Source organism: Triturus cristatus, chromosome 11, assembly GCF_964204655.1.
Source record: "Triturus cristatus chromosome 11, aTriCri1.1, whole genome shotgun sequence".
NCBI classification, from domain to species: Eukaryota; Metazoa; Chordata; class Amphibia; order Caudata; family Salamandridae; genus Triturus; species Triturus cristatus.
Genome location: NC_140594.1, coordinates 232,824,202 through 232,846,791, shown reverse-complemented (window position 1 = coordinate 232,846,791; position 22,590 = coordinate 232,824,202). Strand labels below are relative to the sequence as shown.

At 43.9% G+C, this 22,590-nt stretch overlaps 1 pseudogene; it reads right to left on the bottom strand.

Moving 5' to 3' along the window:
- Nucleotides 1-2,352: 2,352 nt before the first annotated feature.
- On the bottom strand, nucleotides 2,353-4,711 carry LOC146783953 (delta-1-pyrroline-5-carboxylate synthase pseudogene; annotated as a pseudogene).
- Nucleotides 4,712-22,590: the final 17,879 nt, after the last annotated feature.

The window sequence follows — 22,590 nt, the reverse complement described above, 5'->3', positions numbered from 1 at the left end:
GAACGGCCTGGTAGAAAGATTTAACACATCTTTGGTTGAGGATATTCAATTGGTGTTAAGGGTGCGTATTGATGTTAAAAAACGTGGCAGATTCGATTTGGTCATACCATTGTACTCTGCATTGCACTACTAATTTTTCTCCTTTTCAGCTATGCAAAGGAAGGAAGCCAAGACACAAACTGAATTCAAATTGGGTTGGGCTAATAACAAAGATGTTCATGTAAAAGAAATGTTTAAACAAGTTAAAACTAATTGTGAATTCAGAGTAAAAAAGAAGTTATATACATGTCTTAAATTTAAGAAAAGGATGTCATTACAAATAGGTGACATAGGTAATATTAAGTTACCTATATATGTAAGAAAAGGTCAATCCCTTGTTTGTTTCATGTGATAAAAGTGGGGAGATTGTCTGCATTACTTTAACAATAGGTCTTGTTGGGGTATTAAAAGGTTAGCAAAAGTAAAAACAAATGTTTTCGAAGGATGTTGATATCATGTGTGAGCCAGAATTTGGTAGTGAATCTGTTATTGGAAATACTAGTTAAGAAGTAGCTTATGGTGAATGTGATTCCACTGATGCAAGTTCTTTTTCGAATGTTGTGGAGAGGAAAAGGATCAGAATTTTACCAAAGAAATGTAAGGATTTTGTGCTATATTAATTACAGTAATATTGTTTTTATGTATTCTTTATTTTTATTTAGTTTTTTATATAGATAAGGAAGATATGTGGTAGTAGGTTCTTCGTTCTATCTTGGTTGGAATATTGGAACACAGTGTTCTGTGTTTGTGTTCTAACATTCAAGTACATGTTTCATGCTCAAGGGATTGTTCGCTTGTTTTGTTATATTTCAATGTGGGTTCTTTATTCTAAGGGACATTCTATGGGCAGTTACTTCACTGTGCCGCTTGTGGTTGGTTGCTCCATTAAAGTACTTAATGAGTTTTTATTTTAGTTTTAATTTACAACAGCAACTGCTGCTAGAGTATGCTTCAAGTTGTAGTCAACAATTCATAATAACCATCTAAACTACTTGCAAGACTGTAATTTTTGTAAAGCTGCTCCCTAGACCTTAGAGGCGACTCAAAATACTCAGTATACAGGCACACATTGCAAGGGTCAATATTTGAATGTCAACCTCTGTACCGTGGATAGCCTGTAATTCACTTATAACTGTGCTCTGGTGAAAAATTCACAATACCTTCTGTCTCCATCTTGAGCTAGAGTCAGTCAACACAGATGCATTATTAAACATGCTGCAGCAGGCACAACAATTCGATTTTATCTCCGATCCATGCCTAAAGAGAGACTGTGTTGTCTTGCATTTAAAGCCATAACTGTTAGAGCTCATTGGACAAGTAAACCCATATCTTCATAGAAGATGGGCCACATCCATATCTGTATATTTCACAATTCACAATTCTTTTATTAAGATTTAGATCAAAAATGAGATCCACATACAGCAAGATTTTTATTTTGTAACATCTTGGCAAATTATGTCCTGCTGGCAGGGGCTGTTAGGAGAACAGAATGTCATATAAAAAGAAATCAGCAAAATAGTTTTAGCCAATCTAGGCACATACAGGTAATGTACATTTCACTGTGAAAGTGGAATATCTACAATAGTCTTAAAAACTAAATATACCTTATCTGTCTTGGTCATTAAATACAAAGTGTGCTGAACAATTCTCATAAGGATTGAAGGGAATTGCTTGTAAACAGATAGAAATCATATAAAGTTTCATGCAAGTTACGTACGAATTGTATAATTTATAGAGGCTCATTCAGAGTCCAACAGAAAATATGCTATTAATCAGAACAATATTGCATCAGATGATATTTAAAGATGCCTGAAATAGTGACAGACATCATTAAGTTTAGTTCTGGAAGATGCTAATATACTGGTATTCTGCTACCATTACAGAAAGTGCATTTTTAAATTTTAATACCCACAATAAGAAATATCATTGGCACCAAATGGATTGGACGATGTGCTTCAAACATTTCCTAGTTTCAATATGAACCAAACAAATTACAATGGCTTAAGAGGCAGATACAACTAACTTCATGGTCTCGGAATTTAGTAACTTTGGAATTATGGGTTTAGTTTAAGAGTAACTATTTTCTGGGCCCTGAACCGATTGTCTGAGGCTCTCTTCAAATTGGTACAAGTACACCCTTTAGCGCTGATGAAAATTGGTAGGGGTTGTGTGAGTCAAACACAAGGTTCTTCTAAGAAATAAGTTGTGTTCCATTAAAGTATCAATGGATTGAAGAAGTCTGCCTCTCTAGGTTTAAGATTATTTTGCAACACTAAATTTACTGAAATATAGTCTTGCCCTACAAGAATTTCTTTAGCTTGTATTTCTCTGAGGAACAGGCAAGCTTTCATGAAGATACTTCATGTTTCCTTGTTCAGCAAGTCAGAAATAACATGATTGTTTCACCTGAGAAACCACTTTGTGTTCAAAGGTCCCTCTATTCCCACAGGTCTTCAGGCATGAATACGAGAAGTACTTATTCTAAGCTCAGCTGCAAGATCAAACCAGTATCCATCAGAAAATCTTGTGCTAGCATTCCAAAACACACAAGCACCATTAACATATTGAAGGAAGTATTCTGCTGTTTTCACATTTTCTATGATAATTACATCTGCATGTGAGCTGCCATATTTGTGAATGTGCTCAATGGCATCCTGCTCACTATCCACCACTTCAATGCAACACTCCAGATATCCATACTTTGTACAAAGAGATTTCACCTCTGAGGGGCTGACCGTTAAGTATGATGCAAACTTTGGACCAGCATGTATTTTTACCTGTTCCACTCTTAGCATGTCAATAATCTGATGCAAATACAGCGGTCCTCAGCAAAATAGTGGTGGAGTTTCTACTGCTTTACATGCTGCAGGACAGACACATTTTGAGTCTCTTACTATCCTCGTGACCTTCGCAACAGCAGGCTGGGAGTCAACATAGACATTGCAGATTCCTGTACTATGTTCCATCACAGGAATTCCTTTTGCCGCTTTTTGAATGTTTCTGACCAACTCAGAGGACCCTCATGGGATGATCAGATCTATCAGTTTATCCAAGCAGCACAAGTCCTCCATATCCTCTCTGGTGTTCACCAACTGCACTGTGTCCTTGACTGCATGGATTGACAACACCTCCTTTGTCAAGCAGTGAAGTATTTTGTTGCTGAATGTTGTCCCTTTGCCTCCTTTTAACAACAAACCTTTTCTGCTAGCAATTGCCAATGCAGCTACCTGTGGAAGGTAGTCAGGGTGGTACTCAAAGATAACCAACAGCCCAATCAGAACAGTGACTTGCTCCAGTTACAACTCGTGAGCAATTTGTGTTCTTCAAATGACGTGTCCCACATTATCCTTTGAGGAAGATGCTATCTGACGAAGTCCAATTGCCAGACTGTTGAGTTTTGCTGTTGATAGACTTTGTTGTTTCAGCAAAGGAGGGGGCAGTCTTCCTTTTGTCTCTGCTGCTTCCATGTCTTTTTTATTAGCTGAAAGGATCTCCTCTCTATGGTTGGTGAACAAGTCAGCAAGATGAAAAATAATTTCTGCACTCTGTTCAGGTTCCAGTGCTTGCTGTTCTACAATGGGTCCGGCAGGTTTTACCACTGAGAAGAAAGTGCAAACTTCTTTTCCTTCAGCAATGTCTGTGATGACGTGTCCATAGACATTAGGAAGGGCACTATTCACAAATCTCAACTGAGGGACCAACTTGGAGGGCCCACAAAGCAGCTTTTATGTTTGCTTTCATGCCTCTGAGACCAACCCTGGATTTGTTTCCAAATGTCACAGACTGTTGATCACCAGTTCAAAAAATGATAATGAGTTTGGCATCATCTGATGGATGCTGGTGGGCTATCAAAGAGTACTTCTACATCTGACAGCAAGATTATTAGGTCTACCTTCATTTCAGCAGTCAGACTGTCATTATCTTTAATGCTGATAACATTTACCCCCTGCAGATCACTGTTGGGTTCAGGAGGTTCAGGAGGTTGGTCAAAGGCATCATTGGTGTGGATAATACGAACAATGGTCATACGTAGTAACTCAAGCAATGTTCAGTTTAAATTCCGATGCTTCTACTCGTCATAAAAATCCAGGTTGGTGACCAAAATCTGTGCAGCACAAATGCTGCACTGTGTAAACATGGCCTCACATAGAGCCATCAGCCCACTCTGCCTTGCTGCTGCAAAGGCTTGTGCTTCCAAAAATGCTATAGCCATGTCTTTGAGCTGATTTTGGCCAGAATGTAGAGCCTGTCTCAAACTCTGAGAGAGGAGGATTTTGTGACGCAAGCTCTGTTTACCAAATGCCACAGCACCACTGGTTACAAACATCAATTCTCTGCCCTGGTATTGTAGCATGGACACCTGTTCTACAATTGATGCCAGACGTCCAAGGGCGACTCTACATTCATCTCTTCTAGTTACAACAGCACTGCCCAGTTTCACCACCATTCATTTGGCATGCTTCAGCTCACTGCAATGAGCAAATGACTTTCCATGTGAGCGACTAAGGGGCTTTGTGATGAATGGAATATTGCTCAATTGACGCACTTGAGAATATCTGTACTGTTTTCCACAAATTTGGAAATGAGACACTCAAACACCAGACTATATCCTAGAATGAAAGCTTCCACTAGAGTAAAGGAATCAGGAGCTCCTGGCTGCTCCACTCAACATGATGACAGACTATAGCAGATGATACCTCCCTTCTCCAGACAGACCGTCCTCTTCACTCTCACATCTTCAATATATTTTTAAAAGCTTTAAAAAAAAAAAGAAAAATTAAAAAACATATCGGTTTGTTCACAGATAAAACAAGCTCAAGGGATTGAATGAAGACCTTAAAAAGTCTTTCCTCCAGATTCTTCCCACTCCAGGAACCTATAACTGAATGTAAAGGTAAAATACCAAACAGAATAATAATGAAAACCACCATTCTCCATGTTCTAGATACCAGGACAAATGAAGTTGAGGCTGTGCTGCAGAGCATGAATACGCATCTTATATGTCATGTGTGCCATGGCATCTTCCCCTGCAGTTGTTGGTCTTATGTCTGTGTCATATCAAAGCATGCACCATGTAACGTCCCTTCAAGATTTGCCTTACCCATTAACAGTATCTCCTCCAGTGGGTGCATCCATCCATACACCGCAGATTGTTGAGACAAATATCAACAGTGGCACTGCTAGATGTCTCAATTAGCACCCCAGCATCTTCATTCCTTCTGGCTTATGGAACAATTAGTAGTTGTCTGATGTATCACTCGGGCATATTTGAGGCTTACAGTACCAGTCCCGTGGTACTGGAGCTTTCTGTACATACAAATGTCTCAAGTAAGTGAAAATACAAAGATCACATCTTACTGCATGTCCACAGGACCAAGCTTCCCACAGTGTCTACTCATACCATAGTCCCTGTAAAGAAAGAGCCTGACCTCTATGCTCCTGTTAAACATTGTTAGGAATGATGTGGTGCCAGGAGAGAATACCCCTGTGTTTCAGGACACCAACCTGGGAGCCACACCAAGCAGGAAAAGAAGACTGTATCCTGCCACAGGTAGTTGATGAGGGCTATGATGTCAGGTTTGGTTTATGAGTCAGAGGATCCATATCCTGGTTGGATGAATCTTTTTCACTGCAGAAGTCCATGCAACATGGATCTGTGACTATGGAGCTTGCAATTCTCTCCATTGCCACACACTAATGCATCTTGGATACCTCTATGCAGGATCATGGTCAAATCCTGCTGGACCAAGACAAAATCCTGAAGGACACAAGTGAGTTCCATTGTATATATCCTGAAATAGTGAGAAAGAAGATTACCAGGGGCTGTATAATGGATGTCCCCCAGAGGCGCAATGGGCATTTGCACCCCTCTGAGCACTACCTCGACATTACAGAAGGGGCTGCAGATGCTTGTGTGGGCTCTTCTGTAATACCTGCAGCACTGGCACATTTAAAGCGTCAGTGCTATCATCAGAGGGCGTTCCCTTGTTTGCATGGGGGCCTTTTAGGGGGCACACTGACAGTGTGCCACCTAAAAGGTGGCACATTGTCAGTGAGCCCTCTGATGGCAATCCTCTGGAGGGTCGCCCCCACAGACATCCCCTTGATGGCGGATGCAGTCACTCACTGCACCTACCTGCAAGGGGATCTCTAACCCCCCTCAAAAGTGCAGGTGGGTTGCCGCCTGCACCGTGAAACATGGAGCGGCTTCAAAGCAGCCGCTCCCTTTTTCACATGAATGCACTGCCCTGGGGGGAGTGTGAGTTTGCGGTTGCCTTAGGAGCAAAGCATTCATCCTAATACAACGCATTTTCCTTCTTTGACCTGGGCGCACATTTTAAAAGGTGTGTCCGGTGCAGGCAAGGAAAATGTGCTGTATGTATGATACGGCCCCAGATGCCAAAATGAGAGTCTGGCACAATTTTTAGACTGCCTAGTAGTATGATGGCTCTAACTGCAGAATATAGTTATGTGCAAGGAACATCTGAGCCAATGAGTCATGCTCCTGCAGATTTACCTTCACCCACTGAATCATGAGCTGAGGATGCATGTCCCTATTTCATCCCAGGACTCTTTTTATGTGGCCTGGGGCACTGGTTGATAAACCAAACCATAAGTCGCATCCTGCTGCCACTTGAGCATATAAGTGGCAGTTTCCCTTGTCATCTATTCACAAACCTAGCACACATAACACTCAGGCACTCCTCACAGTAATTTATGAAAATATAAAGGTTTTGTCTAATGTGCCATTGACTGTCCTATATATAATAATATTAACAGACATAACAGAGACCATTCCTATAATGTAAGTACAAATGTATTGACATGAAAACTATGTGTAAAGGGAAAAATTGGGGTGTAAAAATGTTAGCAAACCTAGCAGAAATACAGTCTTGAATCAAGATGTGATTAGCAAAACTTGGAGTTGGAAAGTTAGTAAATAGCAGCCAAAAAAATGAAAGGTGCATAAAATATACCACCAACATGGTCCAGTATTTTATTTTTAAGAAATCCAAAAACCGAACACAAGTCCAAAGCAAATTAGGAAATAGAAAAAAAAAGAGGCATAAGGATTTCTTGGAATAAAAAAAGAAAATCACTCCTCCCCCCGGAATTGTTGGTTTCCTGGCTGCAGGGAAGGCATGTCAGAGGTTAACCTCTGTGACCGTGGCAATATCCACTTCATCTGCTATGGTCAAAGTCAGGGTAAGTAGGCTGCAGCACCTCCACAAACATTTGAGACAGAAGCTAAAGGGTTATGGTGAGGAATAGGTTGGTCTGAGAAAGAGTACAGATGGGAAGGGGTGGGTGGGTTTGGATACAAACTGTGCGTAGAAAGTGGAGCACTCCCTACTTTTTGTACTTTTTGCTCGTTCTGAGATGAACTAATCTTGCCAATCTAGCATGCTACAGTGGTGGACATGCTGTCTAAACATGTCTGCATAAATGCCAACATACTTCAAGCGATTAAACTTGACCACTGTGCACTATGGCTGTGTGCTTCTGCTTATTATAATCCAAAACAAACTCCTTACATTCTTTTACATAGACCTTTTACACAACAAAATTATTTTGAAAAATGTAAACATAAACAATGCTCAAGACAAATTTATAAGGTTTTCACAATAATAACATAATTTATTCTGTTAAAATCACAAAAAATTAATTTGATCCAGATGTTGCAGAAAATGTTCAATATCAACTTTCATGCCCAATGCATTTCTGACCACTCGACCCTTCTTCAGGGGATTAAATGTAGGGCAAAAACACAATTTCTGTTATCTACTATATACAATATGCAGGGAAACAAACTTTATAAGATCTGCTGATATACAGTTTATCTTTTAACACATGCATATGCCACGAAGTCTATCTCTGATGACTGTCCCAGTTATAACAGACCCTAGTCAGAAAAGAATACTAGATTGGTGGTGAAAAAAAGCGTCCCAAAGTCACCCTCCGTTAATGTGTGTGGCTCTAATAAAGTGACCATACTGTCCCGAGAAGGGATGCGAATGGTGCAAACCATGGTCACCCAACTTACTTATCACACCCTCCACAATTATTCACAGAAAAATTCTGTAAGAGAACAACAATCACAATGTTATTCTAACAATCTCAAATAGCAACCATGGAAATATGGCAGATGCCCGACTTAATCTCACTGACCTTGTAAACAATAGGAGGAGCTACCTCTCACTGAATGATCCAGTTGAAAAGCTGACTCTAAAAAACAAAAACAACAGCGCTCTTATCAGCCTGACATCCCAGTGACCAAACAGTTCTACTGGCTCGATTCTACAAGTGAACCGTTCTGATAACAATCCTCCTCACCTCTTAAAGTTTGGACAAAACGCTCAAGTTGCTCTCAGTACTCGACTTGATCGGGTAAACGTTCTCCGACACTTCCTCATATATACTAAAATCAACAATGGACTCCACCGCGATACCGAGCCCTGAAACTAAAGACGGATTTAGCGGAGTGCAAAGCCCTCGATGTTATGAAAAACAACTGCCATGTTGGATCGATTAACTTAGCCCCGGGGAGTGATGCCCCAACAAAAATAAAGTCATATAAAGCTTTGTGACAGTGTTGAACATAACTTCATAAAAGAAATAATTAAAAATCATAAAAGATCATGAAAATAGTGGAAACGCTGTAGCCTACTTGTTGAATAAACACCAGAAGATTGTTTTTTTAAGGTCAAACTACGACATGGCCGGCCAGGGGGCCGATAAAAAACTGAACTGAAAGAGTCACGATGCCTAAGCCTAATAGCAGGCTTTCCAATATGTGTATGCAGCATGAATGGAATATGTGGTGTCCTCCCCAACAAGGGAAAAAGCAAAAAGAGGAAAGAAAGGAAATCTAATGAACCAGTTGTGTCAGTTATGATCATGAACGAGGACAGTCAAGCAGGTGGCATAATTGTAGTTCTAGGAAACAGCTTGATCTGACAGTTTAATACAATGGTGAAAGACAATTATAAAAAACATCCCATGTCTATTTTTTCATTAAGCACCTTAGAATCTTGTGTGTCTAAACTTTTGATCCAAAAGATCTCTCTTTGTAATAACGATCTAGTGAGATCTTTGCCTGGACTGGGTACTACTTTCTCAATAACCAGGAAGCTGACCTGGGCAATTGAATGTCGAGCTTCAATCCAATGTGCTGCTAGACTACTTGTTGTGTTCATTGTTCTAATTGTACTTTTGTGTTTGGGGATGCGTCTCTTAACTTTTCTCTCCATATTCCTGATATAAAGTAGTCCGCAGGGACACTTTATACTGTAAATCAAATTCTTCTAATTACAATCTGAGTTATGCTTCAACGTGATTGTGGCTCCTGTCATTGGATGTTGAATCTGGTTGCCGGTTATTACATTATTGCAATGTACACAATTGTGACATTTCTTAATGCCATGGTATTCCGATGTTGTTCCTTGTGGTGTGGTCATCAGTAGATCTACTGTAGGCATGTAGAGGTTTCTCTTTGAAGAGATCCTTGAAATCCATTTCATTCTGTAGTATTTACCATCTGTTGTTAATGATTCTCTTAGTTTTCTGAGAACTTGTAGAGAATTTATACACAATCACATGTCATTGTACTGTTCTTGTTTTTTAGAGTCAGCTTTTCAACTGGATCATTCAGTGAGAGGTAGCTCCTCCTATTGTTTACGAGGTCAGTGAGATTAAGTCAGGCATCTGCGATCTTTCCCTGGTTGCAATTTGAGATTGTTAGAATAACATTGTGATTGCTATTCTCTTACAGAATATTTCCCTGAATAATTGTGGAAAATTTGATAAGTAAGTTGGTTGACCATGGTTTGCACCATTCGCATGCCTTCACGGGACAGTATGATCACTTTATTAGAGCCACACACCTTAACAGACGGTGACTTTTGGACGCTTTTTTTCACCACCAATCTAGTATTCTTTTCTGACTTGGATCTTTCTTGTTATAACTGGGACAGTCATCAGGGATAGACTTGTGGCATATGCATGTGTTATAAGATAAACTGTATATCACCAGATCCTATTAAGTTTGTTTCCCTGCATATTGTATATAGTAGATAAGAGATATTGTGTTTGTTATCCTAGATTAATCCCCTGAAGAAGGACCAAGTGGCCCGAAATGCATTGGGCATGAAAGTTGAAATCGATCATTTTCTGCATCATCTGGATCAAATGAATTTTCTGTGATTTTAACAGAATAAATGATGTTATTATTGCGAAAACCTTATCTATTTGTCTTGAGCATCATTTATGTTTACATTTTTCAAAATGGTTTTTTCAATCTTTGTTCTGTAAAAGGTCTATGTAGAAGAATTTAAGGAGTTTGTTTTGGATTATAATAAGCAGAAGCACACAGCCATAGTGCACAGCGGTCAAGTTTAATCACTTGAAGTATGTTGGGTTTGGATACGGACATGAGGTAGCCCTGGTAGAAAATCCTCATGTCATATTCTGATTAAGGAGAGCCCACAACTCCTGCATGGGATCTAAATCTTTCTGGATGTTATGTTATGTGATGTTATGTTAATTTGAATTTATGAAGATCATGTACACCGAAGTTTCTTGACAATATAGGTATAACACAGCAAAACAGCAATACTAACTTTATGTCAAAGGAGCACCCCATGGGTGGTATATGGACATTGCCAGGCTATCATATGGGTTTTGATCCAAAGCCATATCTACAAAAATGAGTAGCCAGTGCTTCACACTGCACACCAATGCTTCCTTGAGGCTGGCTTTCACAAGGAGAAATGTTTTTATTTCTCCAAACATTTCAAATCTTGGATGTATACTCCCTGTACAGCACAACTCCAATGAGTGAAATGTTTTAAAGCTAGACTAATTAGTCTAAGGATATTATTTTGAAATGGAAGAATTCCTTTATAGTACAAAATATATGCTGGGCATCATGCTCATTCCTTTGTACTATGGTCCAAACCAAATCCTGCAGGACCTAGTGTGTATATGGCACCAGGCAGTCCATTTGTGCACCATCATTGGGAAGAGGGCAGCAGCTATAGTAAATCTGGCTCTGTGATACTCTCCCTCCATAGCGCGGTGCATCGCTGCAACTTTGGTTGCTGTGCTGATTTGCACTACTTTTTAATTAATCTGGCTTTAAGTCTTGCCAACCATTCATTGGATAATGTAAGGTACAACAGTTGCCATAGTCTAGACCTGATTGGATCAATACAATAATAGCTGAGATATAATGGCAAACTGAAATAAAGGATAGAATTGTTTTCAGCAGATTTGCCAAAAGCAACAGCTTGCAACTTTTACAATCTGAACATAAAGATAAAGGTTTGAATCACTGATAACATATAAATTTGTGATCGAATTTAGCTGGACAAAGAGGAGATCCCATGATCCACGGCCACCTAGCTACTTTCCATTTTTTAACTAAATCTCAGGTCACAAGGACCTCCATTTTTGCCACCTAAAGTCTAACTTTCATAGGACACAGGACATGAAAGGGCCAGGCCTAGGCGAAGTGATTGATGGGTAGATATTCTGAAAAGTAGCTGGGCTTCATAAGCACACATGCAAAAATGATCCTCATGATGAACTCAGGTCAGGGTAACAGATATCAAATAATAATGTTGGGAGCACTGAATGCTGAGGCACACCACAATTTATGAATCTAGTTTCTGAACTATCAATCAATCAATCAATCAGGTAATTTTGAAGCATGGTACTCACCCGTGAGGGTCTCAAGGCGCTGGGCAGTGGGGGGGAAGCTCCGGTCAGCCGAAGAGCCAGGTCTTGAGGGTCTTCCTGAAGATGTGCAGAGTGGGGGTGCATCTGATGTCGATCGGGAGCTTGTTCCAGGTCTTAGTTGCAATGTAGGAAAAGGTTCTTCCAACCAATCTTGGTCTGCGGATGCGTGGGGGCTCGGCGAGGGTGATGTTGGCAGATCGGAGGTTTCTCTTGGGTATGTGGAAGGAGATTCTTTAGTTGAGATATTGGGGTCCGGTGTTGTGAAGGCATTTGTAAGCATGGGTGAGTATCTTGAAAATTACTTTCTTCTCAACGGGGAGCCAGTGGAGGTTTTGCAGGTGTTGGGTGATGTGAGAGAAGTTTGCATAGCCGCGCTACGCGAGGCTACGCGAACATGTACAAAAACTCTGCGACGCTACGAGTAGCTACGCAAACATGCGGAGTTCCTTGTTTCCGCATGCTCGCGTTGTCTCGTGTATGCTTGTGTTGTGCTCGCGTATGCTCGTGAGATGTTTTTGACGTTCGGCAACCCGGACGACATGTTTGGGGGAAATATCGCGCAACCTTTACCACGTGGCCGCCAATGGGCGCGGCCATCTTGTTTTCCTATGTTTTGCATGGTTCTGGGGCCTGTTTTCCAATCTCTCTCCAATCTTTTCAAAACTATTAACTGTATTTTACCCTGTTTTCTGATCTTTTTTATTTATTATCTATCCCCCTCTGTCCCTAAGTCTATATTTTGCATTTTATTTCTACTTTTACTGCGTTTTTTAAACCTTTTTACTGTTTTATAATATGTGGCATGGTGGAGAAGCAAGGAGAGAGAGTCAATAGGGTTCTCAGTGATACACTGTTTATTTGTGGTTCACACGAAAGTATATGTATAACTGTATGTCCGGGAAGTAGAAGGTTCAGACTCAAAAGAAAGATTTGAGATCAAAGGAGCGACTGTCCGTCGGTTTCCTCTGCAGGATAGGGGCCCAGGACTTGGTCAGGCTTCGGTCTTCTGATTCTAGTCCCGGGGGGGGTTTCCTTGTCAAGCCGTCAGTCGGTTCCCAAGCACAAAGGAGGGAAGAAAAAAAGAAACAAATACTAGGTATAAGTACCGTCGTTATGACAGCCACGTTTCAATAGGAAGGGGAGTGAGGGAGTACCCAGTTTCCTGCCCCGGCACCGTGTACGTGCCGGGGCGTGCTCTGGGTACCCCTAGGAGTCGGTACTAGGACTCTACCAGTTGGGTCCCCTCCCCGGTCTCTGGTTCCCGCCCCGGGTAGGGGTGTTCCATATGGCCCCTAGAGTTCCCCGTACCTTGTCAAGCCATGCCCCTCCAGGGACATGGCTCGCTTGCTGGCGGTACCGGAGTAGGTCCGGCTCCCTTCTTTCTGTTGGTTCCTCGATCCTCGGTGTGGCCGTCTGGTCGAAGCACTCTCTCTCGGGCTCTGGGTCAGGATCCTCGTCTCGTGGTTGGGGTGGTATTATGAAGGTCTGGAGCTTTTCAGAAGGAATCCGTCTCTCGTCCGTTCCCGGCGTCTCCCACACACCTCTGCTGTCTTCCGCGTCTCTTAACTCCGCCCTCAGGTCAGGTGACCCGGTCACATGGTGTTTTGTTTCCTGACGCTGCGTCTCTGCTTTAAAGTGAAAGAGCCCTGGTGACACGGGTCCCGGCTGCAAGAGGAGACAAGGAGAAAGATAAGCGGGAAACGGGTCTACGAGTGGGCTGTCCGGAGACGACCCGTCACACATCCCATCCCCAGAATGTTCCCGGTCGGGGAACAGAGGTACGCAGGAAAGAAAGTCAGCGTTCCCGTTATCCACCCCTTTCCGATGTCTGACCTCGAAAGAGAAGGGTTGTAGGGAAAGGAGGGAAAGGAACCAGCGAAGGATTCGAGGGTTGTTCCCCTTGTTGCGGCTCATCCATAATAAGGGGGCATGGTCCATGAATAGTAGGAAGTGGGAGCCTTCCAAGTAATAGCGCAGCTTATCAACAGCCCACTTCAGGGCCAAGAATTCTTTCTCGATTATAGGGTATCGTTGCTCTCTCGGGAATAGTTTGCGACTCAGAAATAGAATAGGATGTTCTACGTTCTCATTGGACATCTGGGACAGGACAGCCCCCAACCCATGCTCAGAAGCATCTGTGTGGAGAATGAAGGGCTTGGTAAAGTCGGGAGAATGTAACACCGGACTGGAGGTTATGGCTTGTTTTAGGAGATGAAAAGCGTTTAGGGCAGCTGGAGAAGGATGGGTGAGTTCTGTGGACAGTATCCCTTTCTGGAGGAGGTTCGTGAGGGGTGATGCGATTTCTGAGTACTGGGGTATAAACCTCCTGTAATAGCCAAGAAGGCCCAAAAACGCCCTTACTTCTTTTCGGGTCTGTGGGAAAGGAGTTTTTTTAATGGCCCTGACTTTCTCCTCCTGCGGCTCTATAAGGCCCTCCCCCAACCGATACCCCAAGTATTTGACCTTCTGGAAGCCTACAGTCGATTTCTTTGCATTGATGTGCAACCTGGCCACCTCCAAGGCGTGTAGAACCTTTTTCAAGTGCAGGAGGTGTTCCTCCCAGGAGGGACTGAAGACGACGATGTCGTCTAGATAGGCTGAGGAGTACTGTTGATGTCCTGCTAGTACCTTGTTCATAAGACGCTGGAAGGTGGCAGGTGCCCCATGCAGACCGAAGGGTAAGACTGTGAATTCATAGAGGCCCATGGGTGTAGAAAAGGCCGTTTTTTCACGATCCTCGGGCCTGAGGGGAACCTGCCAATATCCCTTGGTGAGGTCTATGGTGGTGATATACTGTGCGGTCCCCAGCCTCTCTATCAACTCGTCTATGCGTGGGAGGGGGTAGGCATCGCACTTGGAGATCACATTGACAGCCCAAAAGTCCATGCAAAACCGGACTGACCCATCCGGTTTCGGGACCAATACGATCGGGGATGACCAGTCGCTTTGCGAGGGCTGGATGACGTCTAGGTCCAACATGTTCTCCTCCTCTTTTCTTATGGCCTCCCTTCTGGCTGCGGGTATGTGATAAGGCTTGAGTCTTACTCGTTTCCCTGGAACAGTGTCGATACAATGTTCAGCCAAGCTGGTTTTCCCGGGACGATCAGAAAAGAGGTGTGAATATTGGTGTAGTGCCCTCTGAAGGGAGTCTTTCTGTTCTGTTGAGAGATCAGTATTTATCACTAGGTGACACAGGGTGGAGGGATCACCCGAAAGGGGTTCGATAGAGTGTATCTCTTTGGGGAGAGGGCCCAGCCATTTCTTCAGAAGATCGATGTGGTATAGCTGGGTACGCCGGGGCGGGATTTGTAGTCGATAGGTGGTAAGGCCGATTTTCTCTAGTACCTTAAAGGGCCCTTGCCACTCGGACTGAACCTTAGCTATGGAAGAGGGTAACAAGACCAGGACCCAATCCCCTTTTTGTAGGACCCTCCACTTTTTCCCCTTGTCGTACACGGTTTGTTGCTTTCGCTGAGCTCTTTCGATGTTGGAGTCAGCAAACTCTCTGAGCTTCCCTAGTTTGGAGCGCAGTCTCCGTGTATAATCAAGGAAGGTCCGGGTCTCTTCTTCGGTTTCGTGCTCCCAACTCTCCTTGGTTATTTCCAGGAGACTGTGTGGTTCTCTCCCATACAGGAGTTGGAAGGGGGAGCACCCTAGACTGTCTTGTGGTTGACTCCCGATTGCATATAAGGCCAGGGGAAGTAGCAGGTCCCATTCTCTGCCCTCTACCGTCAAGAGTTTTTTTAAGGTCAGTTTTAACGTGGAATTGTAGCGTTCACACAACCCGTCTGTCTGGGGGTGATAGACAGAGGTTTTCAAATGGGAGATGTCCAAGGTCTTGCAGATTTGTGACATCAACCGAGATACAACAGGCGTTCCTTGGTCTGTTAGAATCTCGCAGGGAATTCCTACCCGAGAGAACAGCTCTATCAGCTTCGTGCTGATGTTCTGGGTAGTAGGGGCCCTTAGGGGAAAGGCCTCGGGATATCTTGTAGCGTAATTAACTACTACTAAGGCATAAAAACAACCAGCCTTAGTGCATGGCAAGGGTCCTATGAGGTCCATCCCCACCCTCTCAAGGGGTCGGCCTATAATAGGTAGGGGTTGTAAGGGAAGGCCGGGGGGCCTATAAGGATTTTTCTTTTGACAGACCTCACACTCCTGGCAGAACTTAGTAGCCTGGGAAAAAACACCTGGCCAGTAGAAGTGTTGTAAGACCATCTGCGTGGTTTTATGGGCCCCCCTATGTCCGGCTAACAAATGTGCATGAGCGTAAAACAGTACTTGTTCAAGAAAGCTTTGGGGTACTAGTAGCTGAAGGGTTCCTCCCTCTTCTCCCATCCTATATAAGAGGTCTCTTTCTATAACGAACCTCGGGTATGTGATGTGGGCGGTGGTCTTCGTGTCTTTAGCCTGAGCCCATGCATTCTGTAGTGTAGGATCATTCTGCTGGCTAAACCGAAAACTACCGTCCTGAAGCCACGGACTCTGCGTTAGCAACGAGGAGGGTACTGGTCCCTGGGTACTATGGGCTTGTACATGGCACCTTAAGAGAGAAAGGAACTCTGGGTTGTCCTGCCCAACTATCATCTCCTCAGGCAGGGATGGGACTACCCCTAATTTAGTGTTCACTACCCTCCCACTTGGTAGACCGACTGGGACTGTTACCATAGGATAGACCTTGATATCCCCGTGTATGCATCTAACGGGCACAGTCTCTCTAGGTAACCGTTTGGGGGTCTGTAGGTGGGAACTGCGGACGACTGATTGGCGGCACCCGGAATCCAACAGGGCTTTTATAGGGCTGCCTTTCAGGGTCACACTTACATAAAAGGCAGGTCCTATTTCGTCCGTATACAGGATGAAACGGGGAAGATAGCTCACATCCATCGGTTCATCTGTCACTTTCTTCCGAGGGCACAGCCATGCGATGTGACCCCACTCCCCACAATCAAAACACTGTGGGCCCCTTGATGGAACAGGCTCAGGGCGGTAGGGTCGAGGTTTCGGGGGTTCTAACCCTAGACGGGGTGTTTTCTTTTCTGCCTTAGGGAGTAGGTTAGGGGTTTGAGCGGTTTTCTCCACCTCCCAGGGGTAAGAGCGGGGCTGCGCCCGGTAATATGAGGTGGCCATCTTGGCGGCTTCTTCGGCAGTCAGCCCCGAATGTTGTTTTAGCCACCTTTGGGTAGGATAGGGCAATGCTTCGAAGAACTGCTCCAAATAGATCTGAGCCATGATCTCCTCTTTACTGTGTAAGTCCGGTCTGAGCCATTTGTCGGCGGCTGCTTTTAGTTTAATTGAGAGCGTCTTGGGGTTGTCGGCCGCCGACCCACGTTCTTTCCTAAACCGGACCCGATAGGCCTCGGAATCCAAGCCCAAGTGATCTAACACAACCCACTTTATCTCAGCGTAAGACGTATCTTCGTGGGGGTTGGCCACTTGATAGGCGGCCTGGGCTTCTCCGGTGAGCAACGGGGCCAAAAAGAAGGGCCACTTGACTTCAGGCCATCCTGACGCCCGTGCGGCCCTCTCAAAATGTAACAGAAATGAGTCAGGGTCTTCGCCGGTCTGGTATTTCTGCAACGACACATGGGGCCCGATGCTTGCTTTATTATGTAACTGCACGACCAGTTCCTGACGGTCGTCAGCGACCTTCTAAAGGTGCTCTGCTTGACCCGCTATACTGTCCTTGAACACAGCCCTGTCGGCCTGGGCGGAAGTCATTTGTTTTTCCACGGCCCACTCCAGCTTCTCCTGGCCACGGATCAGTTGCTGTATTAGGTTCTCCATCGTGGAGGCGTCTGATCCCACTTCTGACACCACGTGTGGCGTGGTGGAGAAGCAAGGAGAGAGAGTCAATAGGGTTCTCAGTGATACACTGTTTATTTGCGGTTCACACGAAAGTATATGTATAACTGTATGTCCGGGAAGTAGAAGGTTCAGACTCAAAAGAAAGATTTGAGATCAAAGGAGCGACTGTCCGTCGGTTTCCTCTGCAGGATAGGGGCCCAGGACTTGGTCAGGCTTCGGTCTTCTGATTCTAGTCCCGGTGGGGGGGGTTCCTTGTCAAGCCATCAGTCGGTTCCCAAGGACAAAGGAGGGAAGAAAAAAAGAAACAAATACTAGGTATAAGTACCGTCGTTATGACAGCCACGTTTCAATAGGAAGGGGTGTGAGGGAGCACCCAGTTTCCTGCCCCGGCACCGTGTACGAAGGATCGCTATAGGAGTGGTGACGTGCTCTGGGTACCCCTAGGAGTCGGTACTAGGACTCTACCGGTTGGGTCCCCTCCCCGGTCTCTGGTTCCTGCCCCGGGTAGGGCTGTTCCATATGGCCCCTAGAGTTCCCCGTACCTTGTCAAGCCATGCCCCTCCAGGGACATGGCTCGCTTGCTGGCGGTACCGGAGTAGGTCCGGCTCCCTTCTTTCTGTTGGTTCCTCGATCCTCGGTGTGGCTGTCTGGTCAAAGCACTCTCTCTCGGGCTCTGGGTCGGGATCCTCGTCTCGTGGTTGGGGTGGTATTATGAAGGTCTGGAGCTTTTCAGAAGGAATCCGTCTCTCGTCCGTACCCGGCATCTCCCACACACCTCTGCTGCCTTCCGCGTCTCTTAACTCCGCCCTCGGGTCAGGTGACGTGGTCACATGGTGTTTTGTTTCCTGACGCTGCGTCTCTGCTTTAAAGTGAAAGAGCCCTGGTGACACGGGTCCCGGCTGCAAGAGGAGACAAGGAGAAAGATAAGCGGGAAACGGGTCTTCGCGTGGGCTGTCCGGAGACGACCCGTCACATAATACTTCCTTCTTTTCTCTCCTACTTCTTCCCGTAACTTTATTTTTTTCTGCTAAATGCTCTTTTCCACCCCTGCCCAGCCCAGAACCGTGCTTAAGGGAAAGGGTACCGGCACCAAGGGCAAGGCGCCTGCGCCAAAGTGCCGGCTGCCTTGCGGTAGACTGCACCCGGTAGTGGTGCAGCTCCAGGTCCCTTTTCGGAGAGGCGGAGGTGGCCGCCCTTGTTCTTTTTGTGCACCGCCACCTCCCCTTGACTTTGGCAGCAGGCGGCAGGCCTGATTTTGGGTACGCTACCCAGGAGCGTCACAGCCGGTGGGCGAGGGTGCGCCTGGCAGTGTTTCCCTGCTCTGGGGTCCGGCACACCCATCACCAGCTGACCCACTGGTGTTCAGACATATTGGACCGGGAGCAGGACCTGCTAAACCTGCTAGGTGTCGAGGTCGTGGGGCTCTGGGGAGTAGCTAATACTAGTTGTATTGTGTGTTCTCTAGACTGTGTTACTGTTATTGCGAATACAATTTTTTTCCTAATAGCAAGAATGCTGCTGCTTACATTACAGGTAAATTAAGTTTAAAAATCCCCTGTGATTGTTATTCTTCTAGACACAGGTGCTCGGCGCTACTAATCTTACTTGTTGTTTGCAACTTTGCGCTCACTTGGGCTGATTATGTAAGAGTTTACTTTAGACAACTTAATTTTGGTAATGCTAGAGACACTCTAGTCCTTGATTTGTCCTCCTGTCACTAAGATAGTGGTGGATAGGCAGTTTAGTTACTTAGAATTAGTTGATAATTTTTAAGCGGTCTGCATGACGCATCCTCCGTCACGTCACGTGCTGTTGAGTACTGCTTATTCCAGTCCTTAATAGAACCTTTTGTAGTTTGTTTAATGAGGGAGTAATAGGCTTAGCAGAACATCAGCAGCAACCAACCAACCAATAATTTGGTGTGTGCAAACATTTATGCATGTGTCCTCCATCTATGCATTTTTGAGGACTAAAATAAATGGAAATGCAGACTTAGTGAACAATTGTTGGCCCATCTGAATAGGCGGGCTAGGTCAGGGGGTACTTAGGCGTTGTATTCTGGAATCAGAATGGAACACAGGATTAGTGTTCATAAATATAATAACTAGACGTTCCGCGTTCGATCAGATTAGATAGGTCAATTTTATTGCAATTGTTGTTTCCAAAAATGTTTTATGAGCGTTTTTTAAAATATTTTATTTATTTCACACCAATCATCAATGTTTGTCTCTTTCTTTTTTATATCTTACATGATCAGCACCCAGGGGCAAGAAGACGGGGTCGGACTCAGCGGGAGCAGCTAGAGAAGGCCAGGGCCAGGACCGCTCCTCTACCGAGGGCTCTGCTGATGGCCCCAGTAAGTCTTCCTATTGTTAATATTAATAATTATAATTCCCTAACTTTTACTGCACCTTATTTTTTCCGAACTATCATTTCCGTTTCCTAATTCAATTTTTTACCAAATCTTCTTTCATCTAGACTATCTGTTTCTAAATTCTTGTTATCCCTGTCTGTCTGTAGCTAAGCTTGCCCAGTTGGCCAATCTTTATTTAAAAGGTTTTATTAAAACTCAGATTCACCAATAGCTCTAGACACTGAATCCAGTCCTTTGGGTTGTCCTCTTCTAGGCTTCTTAAACTTGAGACGCTTTTCGACAATTTCCACCAACAAAATGCCCAACCAAATATTTTACTATTTTTGATAGGATAGGACATACTACTACTAGCAGTGTCTACTCTACTATAGTACTTGATTTGTAGTGATGTATGTGGTATATGTATGTATTTTTACTTTTTTTTTAATCTTGCTAGTGAAAAATAGGGGGAGGTGTATATAGCATCTAAAAAATGTGTAATCTTTTTTAAGGCGTACCGACCATGACCACCAGTGCCGGGGACAGTGACGGGGCAGGCAACGCCAGCCAGGAGGGAGCAGTGGATGCAGCAGCTGCCACAGGGGTGGGTGAGCCAACAGCAGTGGCGGGCAATGGTAAGTTATACATATATTCCTCACCTATTGACAATAGTTACACACTCGCTGCAAGGGTGTTGTGTAAGTTGAGAGAGACTAAGTTGTTGTGAACAACGGTTGAAGAAGCCAAGACACCCTTTACTAAGCATTAGAGCAATAGCATTAGCGGCGGGAGTAGTTGAGTAACTAATGGCCTCTTCTATCTGACTTCAACTCAACTGTGAAAGTTTTATGGCGAAGACTAAGAGTCAGATCAGATGACCTTGATGGATGGGTTGAACGAAAAGGGAAAGAAGGATGGAAGGAGGAAGGACGGGCGAGATTTAATATATATGACTGGCAGAGAAGGATGCGTGGAATGCATGCATAGGTGGCTGATGGGAATCAGATGCATCGGTGGTTGAAGGATGGGTGAAAGGTGAAAGAAAAGAGACCTGCCTGGGTGGGTGAAACTGTATGGGTGGATAGCAAGAATCCTCCAGGCATTGGGCGCACGTTGGGGAAAATTTGGGGTTATAACTTATATGTACAATTTTATTTTTTAACGTACATTGGTTGGACTATTCTTTTTGGACATTGGTTGGGGTTAGGGAGTGGGGTGGGTCAGGTGTTGTGGGATTATTTTTTACATAGTTTATTTTAGTTAGGGATTAAATTATATTTATTCTTAAACTTTACATATGATGTAAATGTTTTGTGAGGGGGTTACTTTTTCACATCACACGGTTTCCTTTGCTGCTGCAGGGCCGCAGCCTGTGTTTGTTTTAAATAATCTGCCAATTTTTTTGTAACATATGAAGAGATAGATGCGGTACCCTCATTGAGTGACTTGTCCTACTAGTACTGTCAGTCTCTCCTCCTAGTCTATGCATTCTGCAACTGGACTCAAGGGTGTGGGTGTGTGAATTTCCATTATTAATTATGCTTCCCCTAAACTTCTCTTACCTGTGATTGATGTTTAGACTTAGGCATACAGATGGCTGCATGGTGATGATGGTTTGGTTTCCCAAGATGCCATGGTTGTGGTAGTAGTAGTAGACACTGGCAGTAGCATTTGCAAAAGAAGAAAATGAGACAGTCAGTTGCCTGAAAGAGACTCCTGAAGGAGTAGTAGAACGAAGTACAGTACAGTACACAATACTGCCAAACAATAAACAATAATAATGCTGAGTAGCAATGCTAAAGTAAAATAAAATTTAATGGTGGCAGGAATAGCCTAGTACAACAGCAAGCTACAAACTGTAGTTGTGTCGAGTCACTCGACACAAGCTTAACCTTTAGTGCTGTAAAAGGAGGCGGATGATTCAATCGATGCCGGCAATTAATTATGATGGATTAGGTTCCTTTGGACAAAAAAATTGACTTGCAAATATACTGAGCATGGGTTGGCAAGCAGAAGAAGATCCTTGCCCTGCCTTGAAATTGAATCAGTGTTGCTTTCACCACATCCGCCCCAGCAAGCGTGTGATCAATTTTTGGTGTACATTTAATTTAGTCACACCTCAATATAAATCACACAGCCTGGGGAAGAGGGTTAGGATTTGATGAATGGTTGGGAAGGGAGGTTTGGGGAAAGGTTTGACAAAGAAAAACACTACGGATGGACAAACAACAAAACACAATCTTGGCAGACGACCATCATATCTATAAATCTATTAATGGAGAAAAAGGAAATTCATGCATGATGATTACTTGATGGTAAATGATAAGTAGTACTTAGTAACTAGACTAGTAGACAGTACAGGGCAGCAGCATATTATTAATTATTATGCAATTTGCCATGCCTGTCTGCCCTCAGAGAGACCCTAATTACATGGATGTGTACTTCTGTTGTACCGGGCTTACTTTTTAAAGCTAGCAAAGAAAATTAAAAAATAGCTGTAGGGATCTATTATAAGCAGAGAGCAAACAACAACAAAACACAGTCTTAACGATTGAAGAGAAAAAATGAATCAAATTATATAAAAGATGATGAATGTTGATACTAAAGTGTTAATGTATGTTATCCTGGTCAAATTGGGTTGCATCTCG